Source organism: Varroa destructor, unplaced genomic scaffold (genome assembly GCF_002443255.2).
Source record: "Varroa destructor unplaced genomic scaffold, Vdes_3.0 BEIS01000005.1, whole genome shotgun sequence".
Classification (NCBI taxonomy): domain Eukaryota; kingdom Metazoa; phylum Arthropoda; class Arachnida; order Mesostigmata; family Varroidae; genus Varroa; species Varroa destructor.
Window position 1 is genome coordinate 23,144,358 of NW_019211458.1, and position 18,940 is coordinate 23,163,297.

Sequence of the window (18,940 nt, forward strand, 5' to 3'; positions counted from 1 at the left end):
GCTTCGGCGAATAGTCAAATCCCCATTAAAAACAAAAAGAAGATTCTGGAATCTATCGTAGTCCCCCTAGCACGAAAACTTGTACCGGCGCTACCTTTCCTTTTGGTGCGGTATTACTATTAGTCAAACGAGTTCCTCCAACGAGTTGAATCCAATTGTGAGCAAGGAGAATCCAAAATGTAGCGGTCGTAACGAATTCACGCGAACGGTGCTGAGTATTCGAGACAAGTAAAGACCGAGCAGTCGTTCACTGTACAAGTAACAGTGCATCCCACTGTTACTTGTACAGTGAACAGCTGAGATGCAGGCCAAGACTGGGCTATGCAGGCTGTCGGCCTGTCTCGCTTGAAAGTGATGTGTTTTAGTTCGATGCGACGATGCTTTAGGTTTTCGGGATGCTGTGTTTGCAATAGCAGATCAAATCGGCAGGTAGACATGCATGGTAAATGCACGGGGCGTATACATGTGTATCTAGACAGAAGCGTCGGCAAGAACCACCTTAAGTTGATTTTGTATATTGCTGTGTCACATTTGCCCCCAGGCGAACTTCATGTACGAGACGATTAAATATGACCGACACAATTCTCAATGTAATTAGCCAAAATTACTTTGCTTTGTGCTTAACTCCTTTTGGCTAATAACGGCCCTGGCGCTAGTTTTTCACCCGACTTCACGTGTGCCTTCGAGAAGGATGTGAGTTTTACAAGCGAGGCGAGTATTTTGCACGAAGTAATGTAACTCATACGAAGAAAAGCAAGATAGCGATATGGTGATTATTCCGCTTGAAACTACGACAGCGCATATAGTTACACGTACATGCATATGCGAGAAATTCTAACTAAGGTTTCCAACAAATGTGACCATGTTGCTAAAACTGCAAATCGGAAACCTAAAAAAATGGATATATTTATGCTAAAAAAAAAAATAGAAAGTGCGTAAAGTAGACAATTAACGAGCGTGACATAGATGAGCTGTTACTATTAGCGTGTTAGTATATTATCAGCGATCATGAAAGTAGGTTGAACGAAACTGTTTACTTGACAAAAATGTCGTAGGGCGATTCATTAAACGGAAGTCGTGTGGTCTGGACAAGCAGTATATAACTACAACAAGCAAAATGGTTCTTTATCTTCCTATTATAGTTATATTAAGCGCAACGGTTACATGTTAACACTTCTGGCAATCACTGCTTGACCCAGCGTTGCCAAATGCAAAGAGGCGTCGGTAGGCAAAGAGTTCGCTGCAAAACAAATAATCAATATTCAAATGTTCCACTATCTAACGAACTGTGCGATTTATTGATCCGCAAGCACAATGGATGCTGAACTGAAGACTACGTCAGATATTTTATAAGACATTTTTTATAATTGAATAGAAGCATCTTTAGACCTTTGTACACGACCGGCGGTCAGGAGAGCTTCTGAATCATATGTTTGCTGCTAAGATGGTCGATCTGCATCGGATTAGCCAGTTACACGGGTGCGCTCAGACGGCATAGCGTTATTCTGGATTTCCTTTTCTAACGTGGTGAATGTTTGCAACCTCGTGTTTGGTTTTTGATGCTTGTTACTTGATGCATTCTTGTCGCTTTAGACAGCATGCAAGGAAACGACAATAAAAGGTATGTAGGATGATTGTTGTCGACGCGTTCTGCTATCTTTATTTTTTTTTCTGACGGATTGGGATGCGTCTGCTTTGCCCCTTTATAGCAATGACGAGATCAGTAAAAATACGGCCCGTACATATCACTGCATCGATGTTGATTAACTCGCCACTCTGTTTACGTAAGGGATTAAAACTGGCTTCTCTGTTCGCGAATCCACATGTGTCGTGTAGTCTATTGAGATTCGGAGACGTTTCGAAATGATCCTAAGACCACACCGATGAATGTTGTGAAGTTCCTCCGGTACTGTTTTAGGTGTAACCTTATCATTATTATCAATCAAAGTGTAAGCAAATACACTAGTGATAAGTGTATTTTTTTTTTACCTGTTCTTCATTTGGCGTACAATCAAAGAACATACATCAAAGAAATCAAGGGGAACCGATCTTCAACTGATGATTTAATAAAATTGATTACAATTAATCGTGATTAAGAAAAATCCCTAGTAATTTACCCGCAGCAAAGATGTAGCACTTCTTAGCATGTAATTTACTCTGGCTAACGAACATAACATCGTTACACATCAGCAAGCAATTTTTTTTACATTTTTTAGAGTTCAGATTACCAATCGGACGTCCGCCACTTACCTTACTTCATACACGTATTTCTGGCTTATTAGAAGCTACCGTACGTGTTCGAAAAATGCGACAATCTCTATAAGCCAGGAAAAGAGTACAATATAATCTAACGAATTTTTAAAACCAATATGAGCTTGAATTTTATTGTGCGTTGCATTTTCCCACTCGGCCACATCACAACAGAGACATATCACTATTTGCTTATTTTTCCAGATTAACACAAATGTTATTATTTCGAAATCACGATGGCTAGATAAGGAGATTATAAATGCTGATCTATTTTTCTCGAGCGGAGGTCTATATCTGCTTAGGAATATCTACTTGTTCACTATTATTCCAAATAAAATAGGATGCGAAAACCGATTGCTTGCATTGCTGACCTACAATATACTCAAATTTTGGCTACGTCCTAATGGATAATCCGCCAACTCGTTCATCGAAAAATTTCAAGGAAATCTGAACGCCTTGTTTTCTTTCTTAACAGAACAGCAAATAGCTATCCACCTGCGGCCACTAGTGTATATTGTTAAATATGAAGTCTTAAAAAATGTCAATTAATCATTAAAAAAAAAACTACTATTTGATTCAGACATTCAGTGGAGCTTCATCGAGGTCTGTACAGTCTTGATAATGTGAGCGTTTAATCATCTGCTTTGCGGTCGTCCACAATGCCGACGTATTGCAATAATCTTAGTATGCGAAGGTTTGTTGAACAGCAGTTCCACGGGATACGTAACGTAATGTGGGCTAACGTAACAAGCTCGTTCAGATAAACAGTTGAGGTGATTTCAATACTTTTATCGTGAACCTTTACTCTCTTCGGTGGTCCACTTATTTTTAATCACGAATCTACGTCGACGGAAAAGCCGCGTAGATCGTACCAATGAACTTTAATTTGAAGTAAGGCGAAATCTGTCACGGGAGTTTTCCATAAAATGTCCTTAAAAAAGTGAGTCTTCACCTCTCCTCTTCTTTGCCAATCGTTTAGAAATCTGCACTGACGCCTAAGGCTAAGTCAGACGCTCGAACTTCAGCTGCTTCATAAAAAATAACGATCAGTAGTTTAAGAAACACAAGATTTTTGTAGCTGTGCGTCTGATTGACGTTGCACTACCCCTCTGTTGGGTCGTATAGCAAAGATCCTGCCGTCTGGCAGCCGGTTGCAGACTTGTTAATATATTGAGGGGCCAAAATGGCGACCAAAAGTTCTAGTAGCAAAGTGAAATATATTTTTTTTGACGCACTCTCCTAAATTATGCACTAGAAAGCTGAACTTTGACAAAACTTATCTTACAGGAGATAATTATGCGAGCAATATGCATTCGTGCTGATTACACCCAGGACAGATTCCCTCGCTTAGACACGTCGCGGGAAGTCTTATCAGAATTAAGCTTGCTCTTGAGTTGTAAAATAAAATTCATCTAACCGATTGAAGATCTCCGAAGAAGTAATCTTCGGGAAATAACTAATTGCCTTCGATACGTTTTAAACTGAGGATCTTAGGTCCATCGCAATAACTCTGTCGCGTTAACTCTTCATGTATTTAGACTCAAATTTTCATAATAGTGGTGTTGAAATCAATGTGTTTAATGACAATCCTCTGCTATTTCTTCCAATGCACACTTGATGATGACGCCCGGATTACAGGATTTGATATAGCCGGAAACGAGTCATGAAATGGCTCATTGACTTTATCTGCCTTCAGGAAACTGCACTACAGTCTAGATTTGGATCGGAAGCTTCCGCATACTTTTGAATTGTGCTCAGTAGAAACGTAAATTTATAGAGGATTACATAGATAACTGACATGACCCCAATAACTTAATGATAAAGGCATACAGATGAGAAATTTAAAATAGAGAAATAGGCATATAGGTTGCCAATATTACAACAATTCATTTCAGAATCCACATGAGCGCGATAGGAGTCAACCTTTTATACAAACACCTCTTGTATCCATAATTTTGCGTCATTTTCCCAGAATAACAGCCGTATTTAACCGTAAAAGGCGATCTCATAAACCGCATAGATGCCAAAAAGGCTTGATTTCCATTGCAAACGCGAAAGGTAACAGTTTAGTTTTGAAATTATTTTCCAAGGAACACATTTTTTAGAATTGCCTTCGTTGGCACAGCTTTGGGCGAAATATGGGATGGGTCAACTGTTCCCGATTTACTCATCTCAAGGCATGACAGTGCAAGTTTATCGATATGAGGATTATATTCTGAATAGCAGTGTCTGCTTTAAGTAGTGTGTCACTCAGGAAACCTACCGACATTTTCTTTTGTGCTCAAAACGAAATACACACTTGTTATAAGCCTTTTTGATACGTCACAAGTAATTTCCAAACATTTAATGTTGGTTACTCTTCTTGAGCCCCTTAATTATATAATGTCAAGTCCTATAGGTACTGTTTTTTAAAAAAAAAACTTTAGCGGACTTCAGTCATGCGAACAAAGCAAACAGATTACGGTCGCTTCGTGGCAAAACTATGCGTCCACCAAACTTTCCCTTTGATGACCTCAGCTTCTGAAATGTGTAATAACAAGAGATGCTGTTTCGTTGAAATCACACGTCTTTCAAATTAAATTCATTCCATTTCAACTACAGGAAAGTTTGTTAGTATGTTTCTGAAACGAGAATCGTTCATAGTTAGGTTAAAAATACGGTCCGGTGCAACCTCCTGTGTAGGATCGGCTGCATAAGCTCGCTCTATTCCAATAAGGTAATGATTCGTTTGCTGTACGAGGGTCTCATGCGCTTATATATGGCACTTTTATGTGTTCGTTGGCCCCTTAAGAGGCAAATGCGGATCAACTAAAAAGATAATTTTCAATTCAAAGTTGGGATCATATTGCAATAGCTCTTCAGTCCACAGAGCAAATGCACAACATGTTGAACGCTCTACAAAAAATCAGAGCGTTCGGATTCGCTAATATGGGCTTTGCTACCACATTAGCAACTTTTTGCTTGCGGACTCTGTGAGTGTTGCATGGGATGTGAAACAAGGGCACGAACCCAATCGTTTTTTTAAGCGTTTGCATAAAATAGTCGAAAAGTTTAGCTTGATACTATCGTAAGTACTGGGTCTTGGCATGGCCACTTCTGTGAAAAAAAGCTTGTATGTTCGTTTTTCCATTCCAGTTATATGCTAAAATAGCGTCCTCTGCCAATTAGTATGAACAGGCTTTCATTTGATTCTTTTAGAAGATATGGCACTGACGCAGGCGTCCGAAACCATCTCCTCAATCCTCAATGATCCATAGCGAAGATAAGTATTGGACTATCTAATTCGCGGCTTGATCGTGTTTCAGCTCAAACGTTTCAATAACGCTGTCACATCAGAAGTATATAGCCTTATATCTATGCTCGCTCGGTAACGATTTCAAAGTGATTAAATTCAAGCCCACCTATGAAATAAAATGGTACGGTATACTTCTGTGCACTTAAACGAGCTTGATGCAGGTTATAGTACGCTGAATGCTAGTTTTGGCTAATTTATCTTCGAATACCGTTTGCGATATGCAGGTGTCGCCATGCCGATTCCATATTTCGAAATATTCTAGATTTGATGTGATTGTTGCCTGTAAGTTCGGATTGCGGTTACCAAAGTTACAGTCTTCCAAATATATGTGCATCGAAAAGATCCTATTTCATAGAAATGGCGGTCTATATATATATATATATATATATATATATATATATATATACAAAAAAAAATATATGTATCTATATATATGGTTAATACTGTTTTATTGCACACACAGCACAATGGCTTTGGCCTAGTGCTTGTTTCATTGATTCTTTGCTAGGCTTTCAGTTATTTGGAGCACAATAAAGAATCAGCTCTATAAATGATTATAGTGTTCATTGGCGATTTTTCGGTGGCGCCTGTACATAGTTTACTTTGTCTACGTCTATTTTATTATCTTTCTCCTAATCATACTGCGTCGGTCTTTTAAATCGTAAACACGTTTGAGTCAGTGCTCTAACGGCAATTTCATTCGTTTTCCAACATGATCTATTCGTGCACGGCTTCTCAGAAGGCGGCGGAACGCTGCCAGCGAATTTGGTGGAAACCGAAGAGCTGTTAATCGTCCCCTTTCTCTGGCAGCGGTAGAGTGAACCTGCTCTCTTCATTTTCTTTGATTTCCTTTCGATGAGACGTCGCTTTCTGTGCCAACCTTGTTTTGTTTCTCATGTCTTACTCCGATTCCGTTCCTTTGCTTGAAACCTGCGACCTTGGAGCACCCGCAGCCTCCGTTCTTTTTCCAGCCCGTTTCCTTTACCGCCCTATCGAGCCTCTTTCGAAACTCTGAGTCTCTCAATTTTTCAATTGGGGTCGTGCGTTTACCGGCTGTCATCTGATCGCAAATGGAGCCTGTGCGATCCGGCCTTGATAACCGAAACGACGGCGCGTCGACGGTGGCTGCTGTAGTAGAACGTGGAAACGGGCAAGAAAATGAGGGGTAAGCTTCAGCTGATGCTGCTCGTTTTCCCTTTATTCTTTTTTCTAACTGTTTATTTGCCCTCTTTTTCTTTTGTCAATTCTTCTACTACTCCTTCTTCACTTCGTCATTTGCCGCTTCGTGTTCGTTTCGGCCTTGTCTTCTTGTTTCGCTTTTTCATCCGCTAGTTATGTCATTATAGCTGCTTGCGGAGCTGTTGTTGTCGGTAGAAGCAAGGGCGCAAAACGAAGAACAAGATCGAAAGAGGGAGAGATAAATGAAGTGAACGGAAGAAGGAGGTCGGGTAGTGGCGAATTGCATCCACGGAACAACAGACGATTTATCGAATAGCAGATCTTGGTGCTCACGAAATGGGAAGGAAACAAAAGGTTGATGCCATCATAACGCAGTCGTCTACTTCGCGAAAGCAGGAGTGAGGGGTAACAATTATTTTGCCTGCGATGCTGCCAATGACGATGAGAAACAGGCTTCGAGAACAGTTAGGGTAATGAAAGGATAACGAGAGAAAGAGGTGATAAATAAAAACTGCATTATTGTATTCTGTATTACTAGACGTACTACTAGAGTTATTGCTGCTGCTACGAGGCGATAGGGAAGCAAGATAATTAACAGTTGCCCCTTTGCACATTCCCTTTGTAAAACCCCACTCCGCGACCGGGTCAAAAAGCTTTCCACTCACGAAAGCTGATCGTGAACTCTCCGCCCTGACTGCCTTTATTCTACTGTCTTCTTTCAGTGAAGAGATGTAATTTCGGTCAAAAAAGCACACAGGTTGTTTATAAAAATTATTGACTAAATAAATACAGCTTGAAATAACACACTTATACATATATACACTATCATTAAGGATACTAAAGGATATAATATTTTCAGTTTAAAGGGATTCTTCTAAAAGGACTTAGTCAAACGGCCAGGAGACAAAGAGGCATCTCTGAATTCATAGCTGCTCACATGCAAACGAATAAAGTATCCATTTGTCATCAAATCTGTTCTACAAAGAAGAAATACCCTTCTACTGTGCAAGCCAAACAGTTCGGTTTTAACGTACAGAAAAACCACTATAACGCTTAACCAAAATAGATTTGAAATTGAAAATTTTATTCGTAAACAGTCTGCTGATTCAGAGTTCAATCAACTTGTTTACCAAAACATCTCAACATAACTAAGTTTCGTTGAGTTTTTACACATACGTACGTATATTTGTTTCAAAATATCCCCCTCTGTAAGCTGAAAGGGAAAACGCAGGGCAACTATTTGTTTGTATTTATACAATATGTGAGACATAGAAATGAAATAGGCCACGTATTTATGTTTATCACTATGCGACAAGCACAGCGCAGTAGCGATGTTCTTGCTTATTTGAGGGCAAACCTCGACGTAGATCTCACGTGTCGGTGCTCTACGTTTGCGTAGTCCCTTCTAACCTTTTCTCATTAGGCAAGCATGTTTCCCACCTCCCGTGGCGGCCCTTGTGACAACGCTACTTTAGTTATAGCCTTAGTCAGAGTTGAAATTTTCTCTATGAAACATTGTTCTCGTTCTACCTAGCCGAAATTATCCCAAAACTTTATGACTAAACAAAAAATCCAAGAGCTACTTCGACTCTGCTCGCGCATAGGTTAAAGGCATAGAGCTCGTAGGTTGACCCGTGCGGAATTGACGTTGGGGCAGGTACAAAGTATACGATGAAAATGAAATAGGAATTTCGGACGAACCCGACGGAAGCGATACGCGCAAAAATGATAGTACGAGCGAAATATTTCAATGTGCTTCGGTTATCACTCGGCAGGTTCTATGCGGGTGTTGCATCGTGCACCCAGGCGTGGATTTGGCTGTGGGCGCTTTTAATGTGCTATTGCGTTAGAGTTGTATTGTAAGGTTGGTGGCACACCGACGACAATGCCCAAAATGTTTGGAGAGCGTTTGCCGAAAACTTAAGGATCAAACGCGCACGTTCTATAATGGCGTACATTAGCAGGAGTCCGGCGCTGCTTCGCAGCAATGATAGATAATCCGTTATTGAAAAATCGTCAAGTGGCTGTGCCGCTGACCTGCCAGCATTGCTGATAAGGGTGGATATGTTGCGGTAACACTGGACCCACTCCCATATGCGGGCCCTGCTACCGTCGATTTTGGAGTTGACTACGTCAGTGGTAGTGAGCAAGCACACGAGGTTCAACAAAAGCTCTGACCTAAATCTATTGAGTTGGTTGGACAACAAGCAGTGCATTCTATGATTCTTTTCTAAACCACCGAGCCTACTAGTCAAATACACCTATATCGAGGTTACAGCAGTCCACAGAATATCGTAATCTCATTACTGAGATGTTCCTTTTATCATCAAGCTACAATAACTAAATGTATCAAATAATGTAACCTGTTAGTATGCAGATCTCATAACGCCACAAACGCGAAATACAAGAACTCGATTTGTTCATTGAATATAAATGTTTGAGCAAATTCAAAATGAGCAATTCAAGTAGCGTCTGAGATTTGGCAAGTAGGGTCTCAGTTTTGAATTGATGCCTAGTCCGATAGGATGCTTGATGAAGCCTTAGATTAGTAGCGACCCTGCCGTGCGATAGGTTCAGTAACATACACCCATGCACACAAGCGGTAGAGAGAAGCAAGGAATGGAAGGTGCAAGAAGGAATGAAGATGAAGCAAGTTTAAAAAGGACCGCGTTTCCTTTTTTCTGTTCATGTGCAGCCCGACGTTAGAACAGACAAGACGTGTGCCGGCCACCGATGAACGACGTTGCTGCCAAACCCCGTTTCCGCTATTTTTTTCTCCTGGGAAACATGTGAAGGCTGTGTAAAGACTCTGTGTAGTTCCTGACCTATGAAAGCAAATAAAAAAAAACCCTGCTTTCTCATTTTCTCTTTTGCAACCGATCCTTTTCCTTCTCTCTCTTACTTTTACTCTTACAGTTTTTCATTGATTCTGCTCCCCTGGCATCGGCTTGGCCTCATTAGACTGCTAAGCTAAGGACGGATGCCCTGGCGAGCTGAGGCTTCGGGACGCTAAGCGTCAAGCAGAGATATTGAAAGAGCAAGCCGACAGCAGCCCAGAGTCAGTAGCAGTCGCTCTCAGGGAGCAATAGGGTTGAGGAGGTTTGGACCGTGCCGGGTCATGTCATTGCGTTGCGTTTGTCGTCCAAGCTAGCTGCATTCAAGCTGGCAGGAACGGGCTTGCGGCAACACCTAAAAACGGACATCCTTCTAGTGCTACTCTTGGTGCATCCTTTTTTTAATGATGCTGCGTGCGCGAATGATGCGACCATACCTCACTTTTTCGTCACCTCCTGCTGCCTTTTCACCTCCAAAGAGCGGTAAAAGCGGGCGGAATCTTTCTTCATCGCTGGCGCCGATTCAGCTGCCTCTGTTTCAGATGCATCAAAGCGGTGGCAGCAATAAAGCCGCGATATTTCGCTCCTTCGATAAACATAGATAGAACATAACGAAGCCTAGGCGAGCTACCTTTGACATAGCTAACTTTACCCAATTCGTCTTTTGGCTACTGTGTTTGGTTCAACCCGAGCCCGTCTGTGCGCTGATGCGTTGGGTAACGTCAGGAACGAAACACGTTACACTTGCCGCTACTGACGTTACTTGACGCGGCCTACACCACTTAGTGGCTGTGCGACTGCACACACGTACGTTCAAATTCGAGCGAGACTAACGTCATTGGTGATGATATCATCAACAATAACAACATTCTGATGATAAAGACAACGGCGCTATCATCACAATGTACCCCTTGATGATGACGATGATTCCTGCTGTCACCGCAGCGTTTGAGCCTTGAGGGCGGTCTGGTTGGTGACTAACACGCCTGATTGCACTCCATTTGAGATGGCTGGGTTGGCGACGACCACTGTGGCTGCAGCTGCAGTTTCGGTAGGCAGCGTCAGCGGCCGTAATATATCATTTCTGTACCGACTGGGCCTCAAGTAGCAACGCACTTACTTTACCCACCACCGATGGCTGTCGCTGCTCCTTCGGTGTCTGTCTTCTCTGGCGCCTTCTTTGTCTGCTTCTTCTCTTTTTTCTTTTGGAGATATTCTGCAGGTCACGGAAGAGAAGAAATTTTTAGATTGGTCAAACCACCGTCGCCATCACTACTACCATCACCACCCCATCTCCCGGAGTCCAACATTACCCGTATCTGTAACCTCAAATATATCCCCCTCTGGCGAAGTCTGGACCTTGCCCCGAGGGGCTAGGAAACTACTGCTACTGCAGCTACTGCTCTGCTTAGCTGTTTCGTTCTGGCTCACTGTGTCTCTCTAGTTCTCCTCGTTGCCCCCTTCAGCGCCATCTCATTTCGTTAGGATCGTTCCGGGTTATTTAAAACAGGAAGAGAAGTGTTTTTAGTCGGTAATCTCTACTGCCGCTTGGTTGACTGCTGCTGGCAGATCGCTCTGCGCGTCAGTGCTGACAAAGCTTGCAGCGCTTCCTGATGCTGTCCCAATGGGATGCTTTAGCCGGATGAGACGGAGCGGGCATCACGACTGAACATGCCTTGTGGGAATTCGAAGCCAGTGTATCAAAACGCTCAGATCGGCCTGGAAACGATGAACGTCAAGATCGTGAACGTCGAGTAGACGTGAACCGTTTGCTCTGATCCTATCCATTCTTGCGATACTTATATTTGCCCCATTTCTAGGGCGAGTGAGGCAAAGGTAGATATAAGTGTGGGCATCACTTGCTGTAAGCGAAGGACAAAAATCAAAAAGAACGAAGGGAACAGGTCCACATGAGCGACGACTGGACGGATGATGATCGCGTATTAGTTTGTCTGCGATGTTATTACTGGCGCAATTGTTACTGCTGCCCATGTATAACGTATACCCCTAAAGATAAAAAAACAAAGGCCTATATGAAGGCATTAGATAGATAGCAGTGGCAAAAGACGGTGCATCCACATAGGATAAATGAATTTCATGTGAGTTCTGCAATGTCATTTGACTGCGAAGTTCAACGAATTCTATAGAGTCTGCGTAATGGTACGCGGACGCACGCAGAAGGTTTCCTTGGGTTATGACAAAGGTCATGACCGAAATAAAGCATCTAGACATTTTCGAAAGTCATATTTTTCATTTTGAGTATAGTCAGTAGAAATGAAATATGCGGCCAGACTAAGTCTACAGTGAGTATACTTATCATTGTAATCTTCAGTTGCATTTATGCAGCAGGCGACGTTCGTTACCTTAGCGATATGATGCTAATGCCGACAGTAAATGGCGTAAGCGCTTACCTATGTAGCGTCGTAGGAAGCGAATCGATGATATAGCAGTTGCGCTCCGATAACATCGATATGAGCGAGGTATGAAACAAAAATATTTTTACGGCATTGTTTGCTTTCAAATCCCAACAAACATATCTAACATTTTCTGCACGTTATGTGAGGCCTCGAGTGAGCAATCTATTAACTGTTCTTTACGGTACTGTGCACACGCTTAATGCGCTTTCGATAAAATAACAGTATTTGCTCTAAAAAAACAGCACTCAAAGGGGAGAGCTCTGTCCTGGTAGGTGTTTCATCTTTCAAAGGACTTCTGTATCGAAAATTGTTTTTCACCTTTGTCCTATCTCCTTGTATTTACTCTATTTCATTTCGTGCGTTTCAAGCAAGTGGGGCCTGTTTATTGCCTATGTATCACGTAACTGGTATTGGAGACAGCTAAGAAAAATTGCATGCACCTGGGAATCTGTCAAAACCGCTATAGACCGAATGAAGCGTTTAGGGTTGTGTACTGGGTAGCGTCTCGCAGGCTCGTCAGAGTGAGGTAGTATTTTAAAAAAGCTGATGCTAGTTCAGATAAAGAATGATGTATTTGGTCCCTGACTTCGTTTCGAACCACTTTAACGCTGCTTAATACACGTGGGACAGCGTTTTGTATCACAGAAGAGCCGCAGTTTCGCGTCTTTCATCAAATAAAGCTTTATTGCATTTCGCTTGAAGAGTAGATACTTGATTTTCTAGAATAGATCTTATACAATATATTCTTGTTATTACATACTGACATGTAGACATACTTCAAAGATGGCGATGTTTCAAGTGTAAGCCGCCAACGTAAAGAAATGGGAGGCAGAAGAATACATGCAATTAGGCATTTTTTTTTGTATGGACACGCAGGTCGTGCAAATTCCCATTTACAGTCTTCATTATCAACCTTTACGTTTGCTGGAGACAAGAGTGTCCCAACCTGAAATTCATTGCTTTCTACAATAAAACAGTATGTTACATAAATTATGTCATCTATGCGTTTAGGATGATAACGTGAATAAGAAACGTCAACGTCGTTGCTCTCTACACAATTGATATATTTATATATATATATATATATGCGCAGCCTGACCAGTGCTGGTACTTGATTTGCCTATTGGGAGTGCGGAGAGCTTAAGTCTGTCGTACTAATTTGTTCGTCTATTGATCTTTGTGCTCGCTCAAAATTCGCTACCTGCACCGGATCAAATCCAAATCGATTCCGATAGACATATAACTATCTATATAAACAATACTGGTATGGTTAATTAATGAGTTTTCGCATTTCAAAAACGTTCAGTTTAGCCATACAACAGTGAAACAAATTTCAACTTCAACAACAAAAAGCAACAACAGTAACGCATACCCCTATGTAATGTATTAACGTGTATAAACATTTTGTGTAACCAGCCGATTTGTTTGTACAGAAGCTCTTGCTTTAAGTTAAAAGTTTTGCAATAATGTAAAAAATATACTCATTGCTTGTAATTCCAATAACCACTTTCATTTTAAATTGTAGAGTAGAACTTTTGAGATTTGACGAACGTAATAGTTACTAAGTCTCTAGGACTAAGTAAGTACACGGTGAGAATGTTTGGGCCGTGAGAGAAGCTTGATCGCTTTGGTGAAACTTTGAAAAAGATTCCCAGGTTGCGTTTAGCATTCTCCCAATGCGTCCGTTTCGACTAAGGTGAATTTAACTAGGTGCTGATTCAGTAGGTGAAATTCCTAGGCCATCAGATAACATTATTTTGACAGACCTAGAAAAAAAACATCGTATTATCCAAGTCTATAGACCGCCATGACACATTGATCTAAAAGCTTCATCCATGACATGACACGCTCTTGAGCAAATTCCGTGAGCAATACCCCTCGAGAGTTTCAATCGTGAGCCTGACCAGTATACCCGTTACTGCTTAGAAACGTTCCACGAGATGCGTTGTTCAGGTGCTGCAATGCGTGTGTTGACCGATGTTATACATGCCGTACAAGCCCATATGGTATAGGCAACGTAATAGGAGATGTTTAACAACACTCCTGAAGTATTCTTCTACAGAATGCTATTACTGAAGTTCATTAGTAAAGTGAGGTAAACTCAAAGAAATATTTGAATTCTATTAAATTTGATTTCTACGCGAGCCACATAACGATGCTATCGGCACAAATTGTTTAGATCCACAAATATACACAAAGTCGTATATTAGGGATATAGAAATATAACAAGCAGTGTACGCATGACTAAACGAGTACATTTAGACTACTTTAGAAAAGTTGGCTACTCAGGAAGTGACCAGGCCAGAAATAGAAATTTACACAACAGCCCTATTATGGGATCTTGATTGAGCACAAAAAATCCAAATAGCGATTCAATGTCCCGCGAGAATAAAAGGTACACTATGCACTAAAAACATGCTGTCGTCCTCTAGTTACTGCATGCAACAAAGGCTGAACCGTACAAGCCAACAATGGCTGTCAGCACGTATGCCCAGAGGGCGAATAGAAAAAGACGGATAGCGGAACTATCAAGCTCTCAACTAGGAAACAGCGGATGGGCACATGGAGGATGAAAACTAGTATAACGGTGGCTTTGCAGAGAAAAAAATTCAACCTTCGTACGATACAGTAGGAAAACGGCTATTATATGGAAGAGGCGGCCTTATTTAATACCTTTCGTTTATCACGATAAACATCATCTATTAACCACACGTTGGGGCTACAAAGACCGCAGAATATTACTAGTTATGTAGATAGTTTAAGGGTGTTTGAATGCGTACTTCAGATTTATTTAAATAGACGCTTTCGTATTCCCGGTGACAATGTCTCGTCTCAGCTATTTACAACTCTATGCGTATGCAAATTAGGGCTTCTATGATGGGGGCAAATTTCAGAAGTGACAAGTGACAGAAAGTTCCTAAGTAACGAAAGATCAAACTTCAACGTTTTTGTCGCGGCAGCTTTCTTGAAGATACAGGAAAAGCCTCAAAACGATTGGATCTGTAATGGCACATTGTTGAGTAAGCTATGTTTTGTCTTAGCTTTTCCCGATTGCAGCCTCCTACAGCTGCTGTTACCCTATGAGATTCGTTTCATCAATTCAATTTCCTTAGATAGATTAGGCATATATTTAATAATAGCTTCGATTTTAGTGACTTGTATTATTCGCTGCTGCTTGAAGTTTAATTTTTTTGGTCGGAGATGTCTGTTAAGCCCCATACGGGAACCGTGAGCGTCTGAATTTTGATTCCTACGAACATACAAAACGTTCTTAATTCACAATGATCATATAGGGTAATCGAATTTTACATAAAAGTCTGTATTGTAAAGCCTCTTTGTTTATCCTAACAAAACCTTTTTTTTTACCGAAAATACCGCCCGCGATCGTTTTGTGTGAACCACTCACATGTTCCTTCTAGCCTATCTTCGGCGAATGTCCCAATCACATATACTCGTTGCTGGACATGGCAGCACATGTGTATGCAGAAATGTAAATTGCGTTTATGCATACATGTGAAGTTATTTACGCTAGAACACTCTTTGGGTTGGGTACGCGGTGACAATTAGATCGCTTCACTCTAACAACAGATATTTTGCCACACAATCCAAGCGATAATAAGGGATCAATGGCGATTGTACGTGTCCTCTTTTTTATTTGTGTAAAAACTATCCTGTTTGTTATTTAAGTAACTTGCACTTGGTCAACTGACATAGGTACGGTGTGATTGTTTATATAATAACGTAGTGTATTACAAGTATTGAATATTGAAATGGTTTGAATATATCTCTCTATGATTTCATCAGACGTGGATCAACATATTGGTACATATTGTTTCAATATAATTTTATACCACCATCAAAATTGTTCAAAAACCGATTCATATTCGCTGTGGGTAAGAGACCCTGGACCACGTCGTATCAGTGCTTATCTCCGCTAAACCATGCAGCTTTGACCTAATACTTTCCGCTAAATAAATAAAAAAAAAACTCCAAAGTGGCCTACTTTCTCAAGCAGGTATCTTATTCTGTAGTGGGGCCTCTGCACAACGATTCTTTTATAACCCCAGAATGAGCTGCAGCCTCGTGAGGCGAGCAGACGTGTCTAAGACGTATCTAAGATGATGGGTTTCTGAAAGAAGGTTTGAATATGTAGATTTCGTCCGTTTTCTAGTACAATGTAGATAGTTTACTCAGTCACTTAGTGTATACAGCACCTATGAATTTTCGTCAGATTATACGCTTGCGGCCCTAGCCGTCGACCTAAATCTTGAAGCGTTTGAATATAACGTTTTATCTATTGATCTGCCGCGCCAGACGAACCCTGGATGTTCTTTAGCCTTGAAGCTAAATGCTGCCCGTAAATATAACCAATTATAACGCTTTTTCAGGATATGCAATTTCGATCGTAGCCAGATTGTCCCGACAGTCCTGCTGTATCTGCGCAGCTCATGGTTGAAGAACGTCTGGCTACGCGCTCTGCATGAAAAACGTTCCCCGCACCTGTGCAATTTTATGGTTACAAAAACAACTTATTACTTACTGTTTATTTTGCAGATTTTCCGTCGTGCACGTATAGCACCAGGAAACAGTTGATTATACAATTGGTGTCGCTACGTTGCCTAAATTGATTTTGTTTTCTTGAAACCCACTCTCGCCTGATCATACCTAAATTTACATCGAATTATCGAAAGATTTCGCGGCCCCATCGCAGGCGAAGTTAATGCTTGCCCTTTTTATGACGTATCCGAGTTGGCAATGGAGTGAACCTGTCAGCCAAAAACTATTCGTTTACTTAATAACGCAGTACTAAAACGTAACGAGACAACGGTTTAATGGGTCTGTGCTATCCGCACACTATAGGGGTACTATGGACAGTTGCTCTAAGCCATTAGGTGACATAATTCTTTCGCGCATAATTAGATAAACGCGTGACTAGAAACAACGGCATTGGAGACAAAATTCAATTTACCAACTAACACGATTCAGCAAGTGGCCATAACAATTTTATATGGATCATCATTGCCAGCTATTCCCTCACCAGCCAGTTAAGCTCTAGGCTAACGGCTTGATCGTTCTCCAGATGCCTGTCTCCTCTGTACGGCATATTACTGTGCACGGACGCACAACTCTGCTAGATCTAACAGTAAACATAACGTGTCGAACTGCTTCCATCACTGCGGTGCTAAGCTACGACCTTAAGAGTATGATTTTGCTGATATAGGATGGCAGAATCCGGACATGGGAAGATGGTAGGGATATCGTTGCTAAGTGGTTCCTTAAAGAATTTTATTGAGATGCATGGCTTGAAATGTTCTATTGCTCGGAAAAAGGAATCAGCTACGCTGCTACTAGCCTATTACTATTAAACGACATAGGGACATATTTGTTCAGGTGAATAGATTAGGGGAAATAGAAATATTCGTATTACGCCACCGTAGCGGCATTTCGATTAGTGGATTATGTAGTAAAGTATGGTTATGTATACACACGAAGCTTGTGACTCTGCAGGAATTGTGGCCTCTCTTCTCAAACAGGTACAACCACCTAAGATTGATACCGTAAGGCGTCTATTCCTGCTAGAGTTCTCAGATATTTAACATTTTTGGTGAACGTTCCGCGCGTCTAAATTCATAGACGCCTAAGATTGCGCGACGTCGCGCCTCGACAGGTCTGTCTGCAGCCATGCTTTTTTTTGGGTATTTGAGATGATATAGCCTAACGACTAGCTTATTGACTGCTAGAAATTAAGAAACTCAGTTATAAAGCTGGACATGCAACGTGCCAACATTATTATCCAAATTTAATAGTATATATTCACAGCAAATTAACTTGTAGGTCAGAATTAGGAGTTAACAATCAAGCTGTCAATTGACCCCTTTATGTTGATGGGCGTTACGCAGCAACAAATTCAAAAAAAAGCGCGTTATGGTCAAGAAACACCGGGCCGTTTCAAAAGCATATTTCAACACGAACTTCGACATTTTAACGATGGGCAATATTCTCTACCGTACGATGAGAATTAAAATCACCTGCATTCGAAAAAGGTAGTGTAATCATTGGTAAAAGGGAACTGTACAGTGCACTAAAATTAAAAAGTTAACCCGTTTTCACTGCATCATCACGGGGATATGTCTACGTCACATGCCTCGTTGCGCTCGGTCCCCAACGCCCTATCACATATTGTCGCTGAAATATCGAAAGTTACCATACACATCGGAACAACACAGGACAAGTATCGCTGGTTCTGATCTACCTGCTCTTTCGTTTTTCTGTCAATTTAGTGTAAAGTTTCCCTCAAATATGCTCGTCTATTTACTTGGTAAATTTCACTACTTTTCTGCACAGTTTATGATATTGGTACATCATTGGCTATGCTAGTGGTGCATGCTGAAGGTAAAAGAAACTCTTGATCTCTCTCTCTGCCATAAACAAGATGGTTCTATCGTGTTCGCTCCCGCGTCTGACCTCGCCACGACCAATAAACGCCAGAAGCTTTACTCGCAATCATCCAGCGCGCTGCACTCTTGTCCGCAGAACCTTTCGCTTTGATTTGGATAGTTTGTTTATCGTTCCAGAGGCCAATGCCGGCCGGCTGGCGGACGGAGCTTCCGGTAAGCGCGAAATTTCCGAAAATGTTCAGCGGATGCCAGCTCGGAATCGTGCAAGAGCCTATCTCAACGCGAAATGTATCAACTTTAGTGTTGTTGTTCCAACTTTTAGCCGGCGCTCCCAAATATTTGCAGGTTCTTCGTTGTCTACATTTCGTAGGAAACATCAATGTCCGCATGCACATAGGTGCCGTATCCCCAAGATGAAACGGAATAGTTACGACGCCGATTTAGTTGTCGCTGCTTAGTATCGCGGATTGTACCTGAGATATGAAAAAAGTACCCCTCTTACGCTCAAATAGATTCTGTTGTTGTTACCTCTTCTGCTATCATGGCTACAGCTGTCGTTGTTGTAGA

At 41.4% G+C, this 18,940-nt stretch overlaps 1 long non-coding RNA gene across 1 annotated transcript in view; it reads left to right on the top strand.

The window, feature by feature from the left end:
* LOC147755439 (uncharacterized) overlaps positions 1 to 18,940 on the top strand; it is a 176,334-nt gene that overhangs the window by 134,329 nt on the left and 23,065 nt on the right. The window lies entirely within an intron of this gene.